We start from the raw sequence: 16,894 nt of genomic DNA, 5'->3' as shown, positions 1-16,894 counted from the left end.
ACATTTCTGCACATATGAGTCCCTTTCCCTTCTTTAATATCTCTTTGGGATATAAGCCCTGTAGTAACACTGCTGGATCAAAAGATATGCACAGTTTAGTAACTTTTTGAGTATAGTTCCAAATTGCTCTCCAGAATGGTTGGATCCATTCACAACTCCACCAACAATGCATCAGTGTCCCAGTTTTCCCATATCCCTCCAACATTCGTCATTATCTTTTCCTGTCATCTTAGCCAATCTGACAGGTGTGTAATGGTATCTCCGAGTTGTCTTAATTTGCCTTTCAAGATGATAATTAATTTGTGGTAGTGGGAGTGGGAGAGAATCTTTGTAATATAACCTAGAAGAAAACTATTTGGACAATCAATTCCATCTTCAGTCTAACAATAACAATAATAATTATAACAACTGACATTTATAATTAGGTCATCAGGTAAGATCAGATAGGCTGAGTTGCCAATTATTCTATGAGTCAGAGAATTTGTTTGAACAAATCTTTTAAGTCATTTCCCTCTTCTTTTTCAGGAGTCTATTTTTTTCCCCAAATACAGAGGAACTCTGCTTTTCAGGGGAAAGAAATAACAATGCCTTCTTATTCTCCTTTTCAGGTTACAGCTTAATATCACTTTTATTGTTTTTATCATGAGTATCTTGATCTTAAGTTCTTTAGAAGACATAGTTAACTCTTCTTAAAACCAGTCTTCCTACTATGCTTTTTTGATTCTAAATTAGTTAAGGATTCCACATAAATTTCATTTGACCAACCAATCTCCAATCCACAAATAATGGGCTTTCCATCTTCATAAAGGAGAATTCTCTTTTCCTCTTTATTAGCTTATCTCTAAATTTCAATAGGTAAATTATAGCTTTTGCATCACATTAAAGAATTTAAGATACAAATTATGCAGAAATTGAAAAAGAAAAACTTTGTTCACCATTTGATCTTTTGAATGGTCTATCATCCAGATGCAATTACATTTTAAAAATTCAGAGAATATAGTCTCAAATTTGTGATTAAAAAAAAAACATAACTCAGAGATCATGAAAATCTTGGTGGAATTATTGAGAATTTCCTTTTATCCATGGTGTAATTTTCTCCTAGATTCATTGTAGAGTTGTTAATCTGTTCTTGGTTCCCCATGCAAATACTACCATAAGAAACTGTTTCAGGGACATATTCCTGATGAAAATATGGAATATCATCAAGACTTTCAAATTTTCTTTATGGCCTAGGTTGTGGGAAATCTTGTCCCTCTCCTATTCCTCATGTCTTCCTTCTTAGAAGCAGCCATTTTCCTCTCTACTGCTAGACACTTATTCAGTTCCAAATCTCCCTCAAGGTCAAATTGCTTTGATATTTTATAAATGATCCCTAGGGCATGGCCAAGTTTTCTCAGTGCATACAAATGCATCCCCTGTTCAAGATCACTTCCAATTCATCCAGCTCATCAGAGAAATGTACTTTGAGAAAGAATTTTTCATACCTTGTTGAAAGGTCTTGAATTGGTTTAATTCAATTAAATTCTCATATACTTAAATGTAGCATTTCCCCACATACTTAACTCATTCTCTCAAGTTTGTTTTGCCCATAGAATAGCATGAAAGTATCATAGATCTTGAAAAGCCATCTAGTCCATTCTCCTCATTTTACAAACCAGGAATCTGGGAACCAACAAATTAGTAGTAGATCTTATATTAGAAATCAAATTTCTAATTTATTCTCCTATGCCTTTGCATTTGTACTTATAACTCATTCACCACTATTCCAAAATGCTTATTTGACTATGAAACTTTTAAGTTTTCTTTTCTTGTACCTGAAGAAATAAAAAGGTATGGTTTTTTTTTTCTTATAAAGGAAGGATTTAGCTCCTGAACCATATCTTTGATGTTGCGTTCACAAAATTTGTGGTTCAAGAGTTATTCTTATGTTCTATGATCCTAACAATTTGATTAATCCTGACTAAAAATAAAGTATGTAACTCTTAAAAATGCAACTCCATCAGGATTGGAATACTAAGCTTCCAATCCAGAAAAGTTTACAAGACTTTTATTCCTTGCCTTTGTGATAACTAGAGAAAAATATCAAATGCATGAATAATGACTTTAGAACTAATGTATTATGTGAATATGGAATGCTTTCTAGAGTAGGTATTCTAGGTGTGGTGAATGTGTGTGAGTGAGTGAGTGTGTGTCTGTGTGTATTGTGTGCGTGAGTGTGGGTATGGGTGTGTGGATATGTGTCTAAGAGGGTTTGGGGATTGACCCTGGTATTACAAATAATTTTTAAATAAAATTTGAAAAGTGAGAAAATGCTAACAATTATGAAGATCTATGAAGTATTTTTTATGGGGGAGGACTCCTGAGCTGCACCTTAAATGTAGTTAAGAATTCTAAACAGCTGAGGTGATGCAGAGGGTACATATTGAGCATGTGGGATGAAGCAAAATTATAGAAGTCAGAGATGAAATACTGAGTTTAAGTATGATAAAAACATTGAGCACAAGAAGAGAGATAAAACAAAATAAGTCCAGAAAGGTAGATTGGAGCCTGACTGAATACATGGGAAGCAGAGAAAATTATACAATGTACAAGAGATAATAAGGAGTCACTAAAAATTCCTGACCAGAAAAGTTACATGTTTAGGCTTATTTTTTATATACTTATATAGAGGATAGAGAGAAGAGAAAGGAGGCAGAAAAATTAGGAACCTTTTGCAATAGTCCCTGGAAAAGGTGATGAAGATTTCAGCAAGTGTGATAGCCATGTGAGTGGAAATAAGAGGATGGAAGTGAATAAAATTGCAGAAATAAAATTGCCAAGACTTGGCAACTTGTTGCATATATATGAGGGAGATAAGGTAAATGAATTGTAATTGATGAATTTGATGTAGAATTAGATGATTGTAATGATGACTGTACCCTTAAAAGACAAAAGAAACTAATGAGGAGGAAAAAGTGGAAAGTAAGCTTCCTATTTTAAATGATACTCTCAAATGGTTGATTCATATCCTGCAGTCATATCCTATAGTCATTCTGCCCAGCAGTCTTAGCAGGGCTAGAAAGAGCTCTATGAGACAGACAGCTATTCAATATTCAGATCTGATTCTTCTGATTAGCAGCTGTACCTATGACTTCGAAACTTTTTTATTTGTAGCTTTGTCCTTCTTCCCACTAGCTGCTGTCCTATCTTCAGTTTTTCCATGAATTTACATTCTATCTACTGCTGCTATTTCTCAGGAATCAATAGCTAAGCTTCATTATTTGATAGTGCATTTCAATATAACATTATAGCAGTTCTTTTTTCTTATTCTTAGTGAAGATCTAGTTTTATTAACAATAACCCAAATAAACACACACACACACACATACACATACACACACACACACATATATATGCACATGCACACATACATATACATGTATTTTATTTTCATATAGTACATTTAATTTTATTTGTGGAGTCAACTGCTAGAAGTTGCTGAATACTTCAACTATTATACAACTTTGCTTTGCATGTTTAGTCACTAAAGCACTGAATATGTCAGAGAAAGATATAGGAAAGTTATAAAATATATATAAATATAGAACAATGAGCTCAATGAATTGAGAAAAAAACATCAGTTTCCATTGCCATGGGTTCACAATAACCTTCTTCTGTTGTAGCCAGTTTATATAAATTTGTATTCGAGGAGTTTTATGTTAAGTTTCATATTTAAATAAATCTCTTCACCCAGCCAAAACCACGAAATTTTTTTTGGTTTCCACACAAAACCCTAATTCACATCCAGTTCCCTTTAAATTCAGTCCAGGTGTATAAAAACATTCTTAGTTTTCAATAAAACATTCAACAGCTCTGCTGTAATCTGGATTCAGGTTTATCCTATGGTCTGTAAACAGACCAATATTTCCTAGTTAGTAGAATCATGCAGATCAGTAGGGAATATTTATTCTTTCATGTATAAACATGTTCATTAAAAATATACAATTTTCCTACAAAATCCTGTATTTTCCTTTTCCTTTATAGTTTTGTTTTTGTTAATTTAGAAATGCATTTATACTGTTGAATATTTCCATTTTGCCAAGTGAAAGTAAATAAGATATAAATTACCTATTAAAAGTAATGCATCATAATTACTACTTTTGTATTCCCAGGTGATTTATTAAGATAAAATGTTATTTACCTTGGCTGTATTTACCAATGGCCAAAGTTTTGTTTTTATTCTGTCCAAGTCATATACACAAGACTCTGAAGTCTGTATTCATTTAGTTTTTCAGTTAAAAAAAAAAGTCACAGCAATGCACCTGGTTTTGTTTTAGACCAAAAAACAAACAAACAAACACACACACACACAAAAAAAAAAAAAAAAAAAAAAAAACCCAAACACTAATATCTTCCTATTTTATTTTTTCTCTTTCCTTCTCAGATTTAGATTAGGAACAGATACCAGTAATCCTGGTAGTATGATATTTAATTTATGCTTAAAAGTGTCTCTTGCAGTATTCCTCATTATAATTCTCCAGAGATAAGTGAGAAAACTACATTAATAGATTTTGTATGATCCTCAATATGTCACTTAAGACATTTGTGGCCCCAAAGTCTTTCTGGAGAATTTGTCTTCTTTCTGATTACACTTCTAAAGTAGAGAATATTCAAGAAAATATTTAGCTTCTTAAGGTTATATGTTTCTAGACAGGGAGGTTACATACTCCTGCCAAAGGGTGCAAGCAAGTTTCAATAAGGCACTGGATCAGAGGCCATGCAAACTCTTCCTTTCTGGAAGGGTTATCTTAAAATGATTTAGCATAGTCAGTAGATTATATAATTATTTAAAGTTCCTGCTATTCTTTAAAAAATCTTTTGGTTACAGAGATAGCTCCTTACCATTGCTACCAAATTCCAGGTAAGTCTGTTTCTCATACACATAGGACAGGGACATAGTTGTTTGTATCCCAATACCAATTGCTTCGAAGGTGGAAAAAAAGATTCTAAATAGATTTCCATGGAATTTCCTAAAATCTTATATCGTATGGTAATCCATAATATTGATCATTTCATTATTGAAAAGTAATACATTGCATAACATCTTTAATACCTTAGTAGTAACACAGATTTCTAAAGCTTCTTCTCCATTGAACTTTATAAAATACTATTTACATACTGCCCAGATAACACATACCCTATCTTGGTTCTCCAGTATTTGTTTTTAGTTTTTTAAATCCTTTCTCCCTCTTTTTTTTTTTCCTTTTTAAAAAGAGAGTTTTCTTTATCTTTATCTATATTGAACTTAATTCAATTGTTTGCCTGGATAACCCAGACGTACCAAAAAACAAAAACAAAATTCTTTTTTTCACTAGTTTTTAAAATTAAAATCTTCACTTATAAAACTGAGACACTATAGCATTAAAAAATAGAAAACTAATGACTGGTTTCATAAAACCATTAACAAATGATGTATCACTTAACTAATTATTTAAAGGTGAATTTAGCTAACACTAATGCTAAATAGATTAAGGTATATTGAATTATATTAATTCAGTTATATTAACTTTTCTTCCTACCCTCCCTTTTCCTTCCTTCCTTATTTTTTCCTTCTTTCTCGCCTTCCCTCCATTCTTCATCCCTTCCTTCCTTTCTTTTTCTTTCTCTTTTTCCTTCTTTCTTCCCTCTCACTCTCTTTTTTTTCCCCTCCCTCCTTCCTTCCTTTCTTTTTTCTTTCCTTCCTTCCTTCTCTTTCTTTCTTTCTTTCTTCCTTCCTTCCTTCCTTTCTTTCTCTTTTTTATCTTTTTCCTTCTTTTTTTATCTTTCTCCCAATTTTTCTTTCTCATCCTCTCTCTTTCTGCTTCTGCTTGCTTCTCTTTAAAACAGTATATAAACATGCTCATAAATGTCACTAAATTATTTGTTAATCATTTCTCCAGTGAATAATATCCTGCTATATTAATATGCCACAATTTGTTTAGCCACTCACTATATGATATATAGCTCCTTGCTTCCAATTCTTTTCATTCCACAAATTTTGCTACTACAAATATTTCTGTATATGTTCTACATCTGTTATTAGTCTCCAAACCACTTGAAAAGAGCCCATAGATCTCTTATCTTTCTCTTCTCTTTTCTCATTATCTAAACAAGAACAAAGTCATTGGTTTTAAGTATTATTAAGGTGATGTCTCATTCTTAGCTCATCATTTTGATAATTCATGTTGAATAGAGAAGTAAGCTAATTTTCATATTAGAATATTATCACATGACTAAAGTATCTTCAAGGATCACCAGTGCTTGAAGAATCTATGTAGGGAACTATTTTGCTAATGAGAGAAAATGCAGAATCACAGAGGATACATTCTGAAAATCATGTAAAATCAAGAAACCTTACCACTGCAACATTTAGAAAGGAGATAGTCATCAGCAGGATAACATCACAAAACACATTGATATCTTGTTATTAAATAAAAGTGTTGGAAGTATTAAAAAAAATTTTAAGTGTGTTTTGACCCAATTGAATTAACAAAAATTTATAGATGTCTATTATGTGTAAAGTATTATGTCAAAATTGGAAGGACATACCATAGTTAGATAAGAATTGGTATCTGCCTTCATAATATTTATAATATCGTAAAGATATAAGACATCTACAAGTAAATGGAATTGTTAGAGAGGCCTGTTGTAGGCCTACATCTCTTAAGGAAGCTCAACTTCATAATAAATTCCCAGCCCTTCCTGATCTATATCTACGCACCTGAGACTAGCTTTTAAGGATCATAGTACCATAATTTTGGAGCTAAACGAACCTCGGTGCCCATCTGGTCCAATCTTCCAAGTATGAGATTGTGACTCAAGAAATTACTTGCCTAACATATTAAGTGACCTGAACACATATAATCAGTGGGCAAATAGATGGGATTCAAGCCAGCAGTCTCTGACTCAAAATCCAACATGTATTCCTTTCTATCACATTAAAAATTTCCAGGGATAAAAGCTTAAACCTTCAAGTCTAGACATTTATTTTGCTTCAAGTTTTACATGACTGATGTCAAATTCAAATAGAAACAAGACCATAAATTCTTATATAGGGATCCCTTTGGGCTGCATATTGACTTAGTTTTAAAATATAATATTATCTATGTTTTATTTAATTTTCATTTATTTCACTAAATACTTCCAAGTTAGTTACATTTTAATCTGTTCTTGGCACACTCAGAAATACTGGGCCTCATGTGGTGCAGAAGCTGAGTGTTTGACACCTCTGCATTGCACTCTCCTTTTGTGGAAGGAATGAGTGTCAGGTTTTGGCTATGCAAGTGATCATTTGTCTCCAAGAAAGTTACCCAGTATTTATGACTAATGGTTCTGTACTCATATCTAGCACAAAATGTCTACATCACAATTATTAGAGTTCATGCCATCACCTTGACAAACTTTAAGGAAGGGAAAGAGATATTTCAGAGATCTGGACACACTCAATGCAACAGGCATTACATTTGACAGTGGAAATGGGTAGGGATTGAGGGGAAGTCTAGAGGGAGGATTATCATACATGTAGCTAAAATGTAAGACATCAGACCACACAGAATTGGAAAGCTCAAGAATAATTGACTATTCCCATTGAGCAAATGTTCTAAATGGCAGTCTCTAATCCCTTTTCTGGATTTTGATTACCAAACTATGGAAAATACTTCTCACATTACTATAGTTAGCACTGCACATAGCTGAAAACTCAGCTGACCATCACCTTATAGATACCCAACTTTTATTATCATTACAAGCAGTATACCCAAAAGCATTATTTAAAACCTTGATATGGGCCAGTATGAAAATCGTGGATTTTCATGAAGGCATTTGCAGAAAGCTTTGTTATTGCCTACAAGTAATCCTTCTAGTTTGCAGTTCCTAGTTATAAATAATGCAATTCATTTCACAAGCATTTATTAGGCACCTGTAGAGTGCCATTTTTGTACTAATATCAAAGAAATAAATGACATTATATTTGCCGTTAATGAGCTTACATTCCACTAGAAGGACAAAATTAATGTTTATCAAACTAGAAAGCAACACATGACAATATACTATCAGCTATCTGTAGGATTTAGGGCTACAGATCATAAATCCCATAAGCATTCAGAGAAAATCATCAGAGTGGAAAATGGGTAAGAAAGACATAAAGCAAATACAACAATCAAAATGATATTGCAATAGTTAAGGTAGGCTGTGTGGAGAGGAAAAGTATACTATGAAAGCTTCTAGTTACCTAGATTCTAAGCATAGCGATATGAACTTAGTGAAGGATTACAAGTAATATTAGGGCCTTGAGGGAAAGTCAAGATCCTTTGCTCTGGATGTACCTAACCAAATCAAAAATTATGATCAAATTATCAAATATTGTATCTGTCTAACTTTTGACAAAGTATTTAATCTTGCTTACTAAAGTTCTTCAAAAAAGGGAATATGCTCACACCTTTACATGTAGAGTGAGTGAACCTCCCAGCACAACCAGAACAAAGCCTTACTCCTTACCCAGTGCTTGTGGCTAGAATTTTATTAAAGTCCATTAAGTGAGCAGTACAATTATCTGGGATAAGACCTGACAAGATATACACATTCTATGCCAATGAACAAATTAATGTATGCTATGAAACCATCTCAGAGTGGCAAATTTTGTTGGCCATGGTTCCAAATTTTACACACGGGTCTCCATTAAAGATAACATAGGTATTACATAATTGGCAATGGATTTTTGAAGAAAAAGTTTCTAAAGTTCCTCTTAAAGAATCAACTATCTTTACAGATGCTTCCAAATATAACATTTGTGCTGTATACTCTCATGATTTAACTATAAAGAGAGTAGTCAGAACTCCTTTTCAGTCCACTCAGCACAATGAATTGTATGCAATCCTTCTAGATTATAGTTATTCTCCAGGAAATATAAATATAATATCTGATTCAGCCTATTCAATAGGTGTGGTACAAAGAATTTCCACAGCTCAAATAAAATTTGCAGCTTCTAATATATAAAAGTCCTTTAAGGAACTTCAAGAGCAAGTGAGAAACCATTCACTCTCATAGTGAACTTCCAGGTCCTATTTTTGATGGAAATTCAAAGGCAGATAGCTTTCTAATTATGTTAGCCAATACTCCTTTATTTCAGGAAACCCAAGAATCTCATTCTAAATACCATCAGACTACTTGAGCTTTATATTTGCAATTTGGGATAACAAAAGAGGAAGCTAGGAGCATAGTAAAAAGCTGTACAGCTTGCCTTTCTTTTCATGCTCCATGCTCCCTCCAGGGAAGAACCCTCATGGTTTGAGACCCAATGAAATTTGGCAAATGGATGTGACCCATTATAAATCTTTTGATCATCTGTCTTTTATCCAAAGTCTTTTATCCAAGTGTCCATAGTAGACACTTTTTCAGGATTCAGTTTTGCAATACCAGCAGCAAAAGAGACAGCCCGAATGGTCACTGAATTCCTTATACAAGCATTTACAATTATGGGTGTGCCACAAGCAATAAAAACAGATAATGGACCTGCATATACTTCTAAACATTTGGCACACTTTTGTGCACAGTATAAGGTTTTACACACCACTGGCATACTCTTTAATTTTCAAGGACAGGCAATGGTAGAGAGGAAAAACAGAGACATCAAGACACTTCTCCAAAAACAAAAGAAAGGGGAAGCCACAGATAACCCTAGAGAACTTCTAAATTTAATTCTCTATACCATTAATTTCATAATTTTCAATAAAGATGCATTACCTCCAGCAGACAGATTTTATAATCTGCCGGAAGGGCAGTGTCCAGTGCAAACAGCTCCACTGTCTTTAGATAATCGCCAAGTGATGTGGAGAGATCCAGAAAGTGGTGAATGGAAGGGACCAGATAGATTAACTGCTTGGGAGAGAGGGTTTGCTTATATTTCTACAGATGGAGAAGGAATCAGATGAGTGTCAATGAGCCATATTTGCCTTGTCCATCAGAGAGAGACAGAAAAAGAGAAAAACCTCTGAGAAGGAGAAGACCTAAGAAACATCTGACACTGAAAGAGCATGACTGATAATGAGACTGCCGCAGAACTTCAAAACCAACAGGAATCATTGGATTCCCTGAGACATGATAGGACTGATAGAGGACTTCAAAATCTGCAGGGATCACTGAATTTCTTGACATATGATGAGACTATTGCAGGACTTCAAAACTTATAGGAATCATTGGCTTCCCAGACACATGAAGTAATGGACAATAGATTGGTTTTGGACTATTTCTAGGATTTATGGATATGGATAATTCCTTATGGTGATTCATATTATTTGTTACATCACTACTAGCCTGTGCTATATTTCTATGTGCTTGTGTAATATGGATTATGTATACCTGTTTCAAGTGAGACCCTTCAGAAACCCTCTAATCTGGTTTGATTACTCCTTCCCTTTTGATTTTTCATCTCCCTTCCTGAGATAACAGGGAAGGCAGGATAACCTCCTTTTTTGATGTTTTCACCCCTTTTTCTGAAAAGTCAGGGAAGGTGCAATCACCTCTTTTGTGGGGTTCTCACCTTTCTGAGAAGTCAGAGAGGGTGTGACCACCTATGTTCTAAAACAAAAGAAAGCAGATGTTATGAGCCAGAACTCTTGTACTTGAAACAAGGATTTTTTTCTTTTCTTTTCTTTTTTTTCTTTTGAAAAACATTTTTTTACATTATCCCTTGCACTCACTTCTGTTCCAACTTTTTCCCTCCCTCCCTGCACACCCTCCCCTAGATGGCAAGCAGTCTTATACATGTTAAATATATCACAGTATATCCTAGATACAATATATGTGTGCAGAATCAAACAGTTTTCTTGTTGAACAGGAGGAATTGGATTCAGAAGGTAAAAATAACCCAGGAAGAAAAACAAAAATGAAAACAGTTTACATTCATTACCCAGTGTTCTTTCTTTGGGTGTAGCTGCTTCTGTCCATCATTGATCAATTGAAACTGAGTTAGATCTTCTCTTTGTTGAAGAAATCCACTTCCATCAGAATACATCCTCATACAGTATCATTGTTGAAGTATATAATGATCTCCTGGTTCTGCTCATTTCACTTAGCATCAGTTCATGTAAGTCTCTTCAAGCCTCTCTATATTCATCCTGCTGGTCATTTCTTACAGAACAATGATATTCCATAACATTCATATACCACAATTTATCCAACCATTGTCCAATTGATGGGCATCCATTCATTTTCCAGTTTCTAGCCACTACAAACAGAGCTGTCACAAACATTTTGGCACATACAAGTCCTTTTCCCTTCTTTAGTATCTCTTTGGGGTATAAGCCCAGTAGTAACACTGCTGGATCAAAGGGTTTGCACAGTTTGATAACTTTTGGGGCATAATTCCAGATTGCTCTCCAGAATGGTTGGATTCGTTCACAATTCCACCAACAATGCATCAGTGTCCCAGAAACAAGGATTCTTACAAGGTGCTAACTCAGTAGAATTGATAATACAATGGTTATCTAGTTTAGCATGGTGATTAATAGTTCTCTAGTTCAATACATGTACTTAGTACTTAATATAGTTCCACAAGATTCACACCTATGATAATGTAATTAGAGTAGAGCATGTAAGCTGGGACAAAATCAGCCAGGGTGAGACTGAGAGACAAGATTCATTCCATCATCCACCTTTGTGGTGGCTGGAGGCTGAAGCACAAGCCCGTGACTCAGAGAGATTCACTCCATCTCACACCACTGTGGTGGCTGGCCTGTTCTCCTGGTCCCTCCACTGAGACCAAGGCCCATCTGAAGAGCCTCAAGAAAGCTAACCACACCCCAGGCAAGGAGACAATAAAGAATTTGGACTTTGGAGTTTACACCTGGCTATTCTTATGGTGATTACTAAGGTGAAACACTGCTCCAGAGACCTCCAGAAAACCAGAACATTACACTCCCCCTTGTCTTTTTCCCCTTCTACTTCTGTTCTCCCTTCTATTAGCCTCTCCCTTTTCTTTCCTCTTTCTTCTCTTTCTTCCCTATAGGGTGAGACACGTTTCTTTATAAAGATAAATATGTGTGATATTCTCTCTTTGAGCCAAATCCAATGAGAGTAAGGTTTACTCAATGCTCATCCCCCTCCCTTCTTCCCCTCAATTATAATATGTCTTCTTTGCCTCTTCATGATATGTAATTTATCCCATTTTACCTTCCTTTCCCTCTTCTTTCAGTTCAATCCCTTTTTAACCTGTAGCTTCTTTTCTCATATCATCACGGCAAAGTCAAATTATACTTATACCCTCTAAGTATAACACTAACAAATATACAATTCTTGAATTAAATATATCATCTTCCCATATAGAGATACGATATTTTAATATTTTAAAAACATAGGTTTTTTTTTTTCTTTTTATGCTTCTCTTGAGTTCTGAATTTGAAGATCAAATGTCCTATTCAGCTTTGGTCTTTTCATCAGAAATAAATGAAATTCATCTATTTCATTGAATAATTCATCTTTTTCTCTGAACAATAATGCTTAATTTTGTTGGATAGTTGATTCTTGACTGTAATATAAGCTCCTTTGCCCTTGGGAATATTATACTTTAGGTCCTTCAGTCTTTTAAAATGGAAGCTGCCAGGTCCTGGGTAATCCTGATTGTGGTTCCTCTATTTTTGAATTGTTTCTTTCTGACTGCTTGCAATATTTTCTCCTTGAGCTGATAATTCTGAAATTTAGCTATGATATTGCTTGGAGTTTTCATTTTGGGGTCTCTTTCAGAAGGTGATTGGTGAATTCTTTCAATGACTATTTTACTTTCTAGTTCTAGGATATTGGGGCAGTTTTTCTTGATGATTTCCTGAAAGATGATGTCTAGGCTCTTTTTTTCATCATGGTTTTCAGGTAGTCTAATAATTTTTAGATTGTCTCTGCTGGATTTGTTTTCTAGTTCAGTTGTTTTTCCAATGAGATATTTTATGTTTTGTTCTCTTTTGGGGAGGTTTTGTTTGATTGATTCTTGATGTCTCATTTAGTCATTCACTTCCATTTGTTCAATTCTATTTTTTTGTGAATTATTTTCTTCAATTAGCTTTGTATCTCCTTTTGCATTTGGCCAATTGAACTTTTAAGTTGTTTTGTTCTGCTTTGTGGAGCAACAAATTGAATTCTAGATTCAGAATCCAGAAGACCTATCTTAAAATCTTGCCTGAGAATTTTACTAGCCATATAACCCCAGGCAAGTAATTTTATTTCTCTTTGCTTTAGTTTCCCATCTGTAAAAATATAATAAGATAACATATTTCATAGGATTGTTGTTGTTGTTCAGTTGTGTCTAACTTTTTGTGGTCCCACTAGGGATTTTCTTGGCAAAGACCCTGAAGTGGTTTGCTATTTCCTTCTCATCTCATTTTATAGATGAGGAAATTGAGGCAAACATGGTTAGCTGACTAGGGCAGATTTAAATTCAGGTTTTTCTTACTGCAGACCCAGCACTCTATTCATTGAATCATTTACTTATCTCACATGATTTTAGTGAAGTTCAAATAACCAAATATGCAGTATTTCACATGCTTCATAGAATTATGTAATTATATATGCATGTTGTAATCAGAGTAACCAGTATTAAGACTCAGAATGAGCTGGAGCAGAAGAGGAAAGTTAAAGACAACAAAAAAAGGTTTTGGTTTTGGTTTAATTTTAGTAATAAAGGAAAGGGGGAAATAAAAGAATGGATAGAGATGTTGCTTAATAAGTAGGATAATAATAATTGGTAGAGAGAAGGAAAAGTTGCTTATCTACTGCTTTGGTCTTTTATGAAAAAGAAAAATACCTTTTCACCTTTTTATTTGGAAGACAAAGATAGATAAGCAATGTGAGAGAGACAAAGGGTGGTGAAGGGAGGGGGAGAAAGGGACAGAGGGGGAGAAGGAGAGAGAGAGAGAGAGAGAGAGAAAGAGGAGGGAGGGAGCGAGAAAAGGAGGGAGAGAGGGAAGGAGGGAGGGAGAGATGAATAATAATAAGATGAAATTCAGTATGGATAAATTTCATACATACATTATGGGCACCCCAAAAAATTATATGATAAGTGTGAAGTGATAGAAATATACTGTTACTATTCTATGCTGGGAGTAAATACTAATAATTTAATATGTAGTTTATATTAAACATCCTGAGAGGAGGAAAGGACGCTTTTGACTATTGCTGTAAACTTTACTTTGACAGGATTATACAGAATATTGGAAACAACCGCTCTTGCTACATTATTTGAATAAATATATTTTAAAAATAAAAACAAATGGAATTCATTCTACTAGCTGATTGTTAGTAGGAAACAAATTTGTAGTAGTTTGTGAATGACATTATTAGAAATCAGGAACTTAGTTTTACCCCAATAATGGCAGAGAATGAAAAAGATAGAAAATGTAGCAAGTGATCATGAGCTTAGAAAGACTTCAGAAGAGAGCTGAGTATAGAAGGAACTGACATGCTGTAATCCATTTGGTCACAGAGAGTAAGACATGACTGAATGACTGAAGAACAACCACAGATGCTTTCAAGTTTATTGGTTTCTTCTCTAAAGTGTTAACTACAAATATGTTCTTATTTGGGTAGTATCCTTTAGGACTGTCATTTCCCTAGACCTAGATATTAGGATTCTCATTGCATCAGTTCTTATGACTTTCATATCATAATTGGCCTTGGAGTCCATTAAAACATTAGGTCTTTTTAACTCTACCAGTCATATTACATGACTACTGTTCAGCCACATTTAGCCTTTCCAGTTCTGTACTTGAAAAGTTGACTTTTGCTTAAGGACTAATTTCATCTTTATGTTTTTTTTGATTCAGCAAAGTCTTTTAGTCTGTCAAGATCTTTTGGAATTCTTAACTATCATTTTGTATTTTAGTTATCCTTTCTGGCTTCTGTCAGTTGTATATTTGATAGTGTCAACATGCTTTTATTTGTTTCACTAATAAAAATGTTAAAAAGAAAAAAAGATTAACCCATATAGTTAGCTGTCCTCTGGGAAATCTATATTTCTGAGTGAATTCAAATTTGAAGAGGCCACAAAAAAGTATGTTCCACATACAAAATAAAAACAGAATAATATCAAATTGAGGGATAAAATAATTGGGAGGTGGTAAAAGGAAAAACCTACTATAGGAAGTGACACATGAAATAAATTTTGAAATCTAAAGATTTCAAGTACTAGAAGTAAGGAAGAATACATATAGAACAACCTGTCAAAGGCACAGAGAAAGAACATGGAATATGCCTATATTAACAGGTGTACACAGATAAAGTGTAACAGTGAATTTTCTGGGGAGAAAATGTATACTTGACACACTTTAAAGTTTAATTTACCTTATTAACATTTTTTCCATTGCTTTTGTATGTCTAGACATTCAACAAAACAATAACTCAAGGTTTGATTTGTAGGATTTTTCCATTTCAGAGATATAAATACTTACACTGAAAATTTAACAATCAGGTCTTTTTTTCTTCTTCTTTTTCTTTTTTTGAGAATTTTGTTCAATCATGTCTGGTTCATTATGATCCCGTGGACATACTATTTATTGATGATATGAATGAGGTTTTTTTGGCAAAGGTACTAGAGTAATTTGCCATTTCCTTCTCCAGTAGATTAAGACAAATAGAAGGTAAATTACTTGTCCACTGTCACACAGAAGCTGAATTTACATTAGGTCTTCCTGACTCCAACTCCAGATATCTATCTACTGAGTCTAGGTGACTCTCTCTTTTTTTTGAGAATAGCATTTTATATTTATATGGTTAATCAAAGTTAATAAAGTTTTCTCTTCACAAAAAATTCTACAAGATAGGCAGCACAAATATGTTTACTTCCATTCTATTGATGAGAAACAAATATATAGATAATTTCAGTGACTAGTCCATGGCGACACACTTATTTAATTTATGAGTTCAGACTTGAATGCAGATCTTTTGACACCAAATTCACTTCGATCAAGTGATAAATAAAGGACCATGGGGAACTAGTTATTTTTAAAAATATACTAATAGATATAGAAAGATAAAATAAAAATATTCTTTACTCTCAAAGAGAATAAAACTCCTCTATTATTGAAGTTTATAGAAAAATAAGCATTCCTTAGACCAAAACTCTAATTTTTTGAGAGCTTCAAAGATATAAAGTGATTTCCTTGAGGTCATACAATTAGATCTGACAAGCCTTTTCCAGCTAGCTCCAGCACAGTCCTGTATATAAGGAATAAACAACAAAAAACCCTATATTTTGCTTCTTTGCATTTCCTCTGGGAATAGAATATTCATAGAAGCTTAACACTCTAACATTTAGATTTGACATCAAGAATGTTTTGCTCTCTTGGAATTTTTGTTAAGCACTAAAACCAATTAGAATTATAATATATTAAAACTGAAATCTTTGTTGGAGATGAAGTAGTCTAATTTATAAATAAAGAGGACACTAAGTGGTATTATCAAATTAATATATTTAGTTAGAGGCAGAGAATGGTTCGTGACTTTTACTGCAATACTATATCCATTTCCATCTCTCCTACTTTGGTGCTTTAAATTCCTGATATCTAAAATATAACTGAGAATGCCCATTCTTAGAGAGCCACAAAAAATAAAAAAATCCAGGGAAAAAATATTTTCATATGCAAGTTATAGGTTCTATTATAGCTTGCTCTGAAAGCTTTGCATTTTAGAATCTATAGACCAAGGACCTTAGGTCCTCTTTGCTCTTGCCTTAAGTGCTTGAGTTCCAGAACCATATAGAATGAGAACAGATTTTACTTGGTTATGGTGATTAAAGTAAAGAGCAATAAATTGCTTTTGTCATGAAATAGGACATGAAAATCTCAAAGAAATGTCATCCAAGTTCCCAATGGTAATTGTGAAACTGCTGGTCTTT

The sequence above is a fragment of the Sarcophilus harrisii genome, chromosome 4 (assembly GCF_902635505.1).
Source record: "Sarcophilus harrisii chromosome 4, mSarHar1.11, whole genome shotgun sequence".
In the NCBI taxonomy this organism is placed as follows: domain Eukaryota; kingdom Metazoa; phylum Chordata; class Mammalia; order Dasyuromorphia; family Dasyuridae; genus Sarcophilus; species Sarcophilus harrisii.
This window is presented reverse-complemented; position numbering follows the sequence as displayed.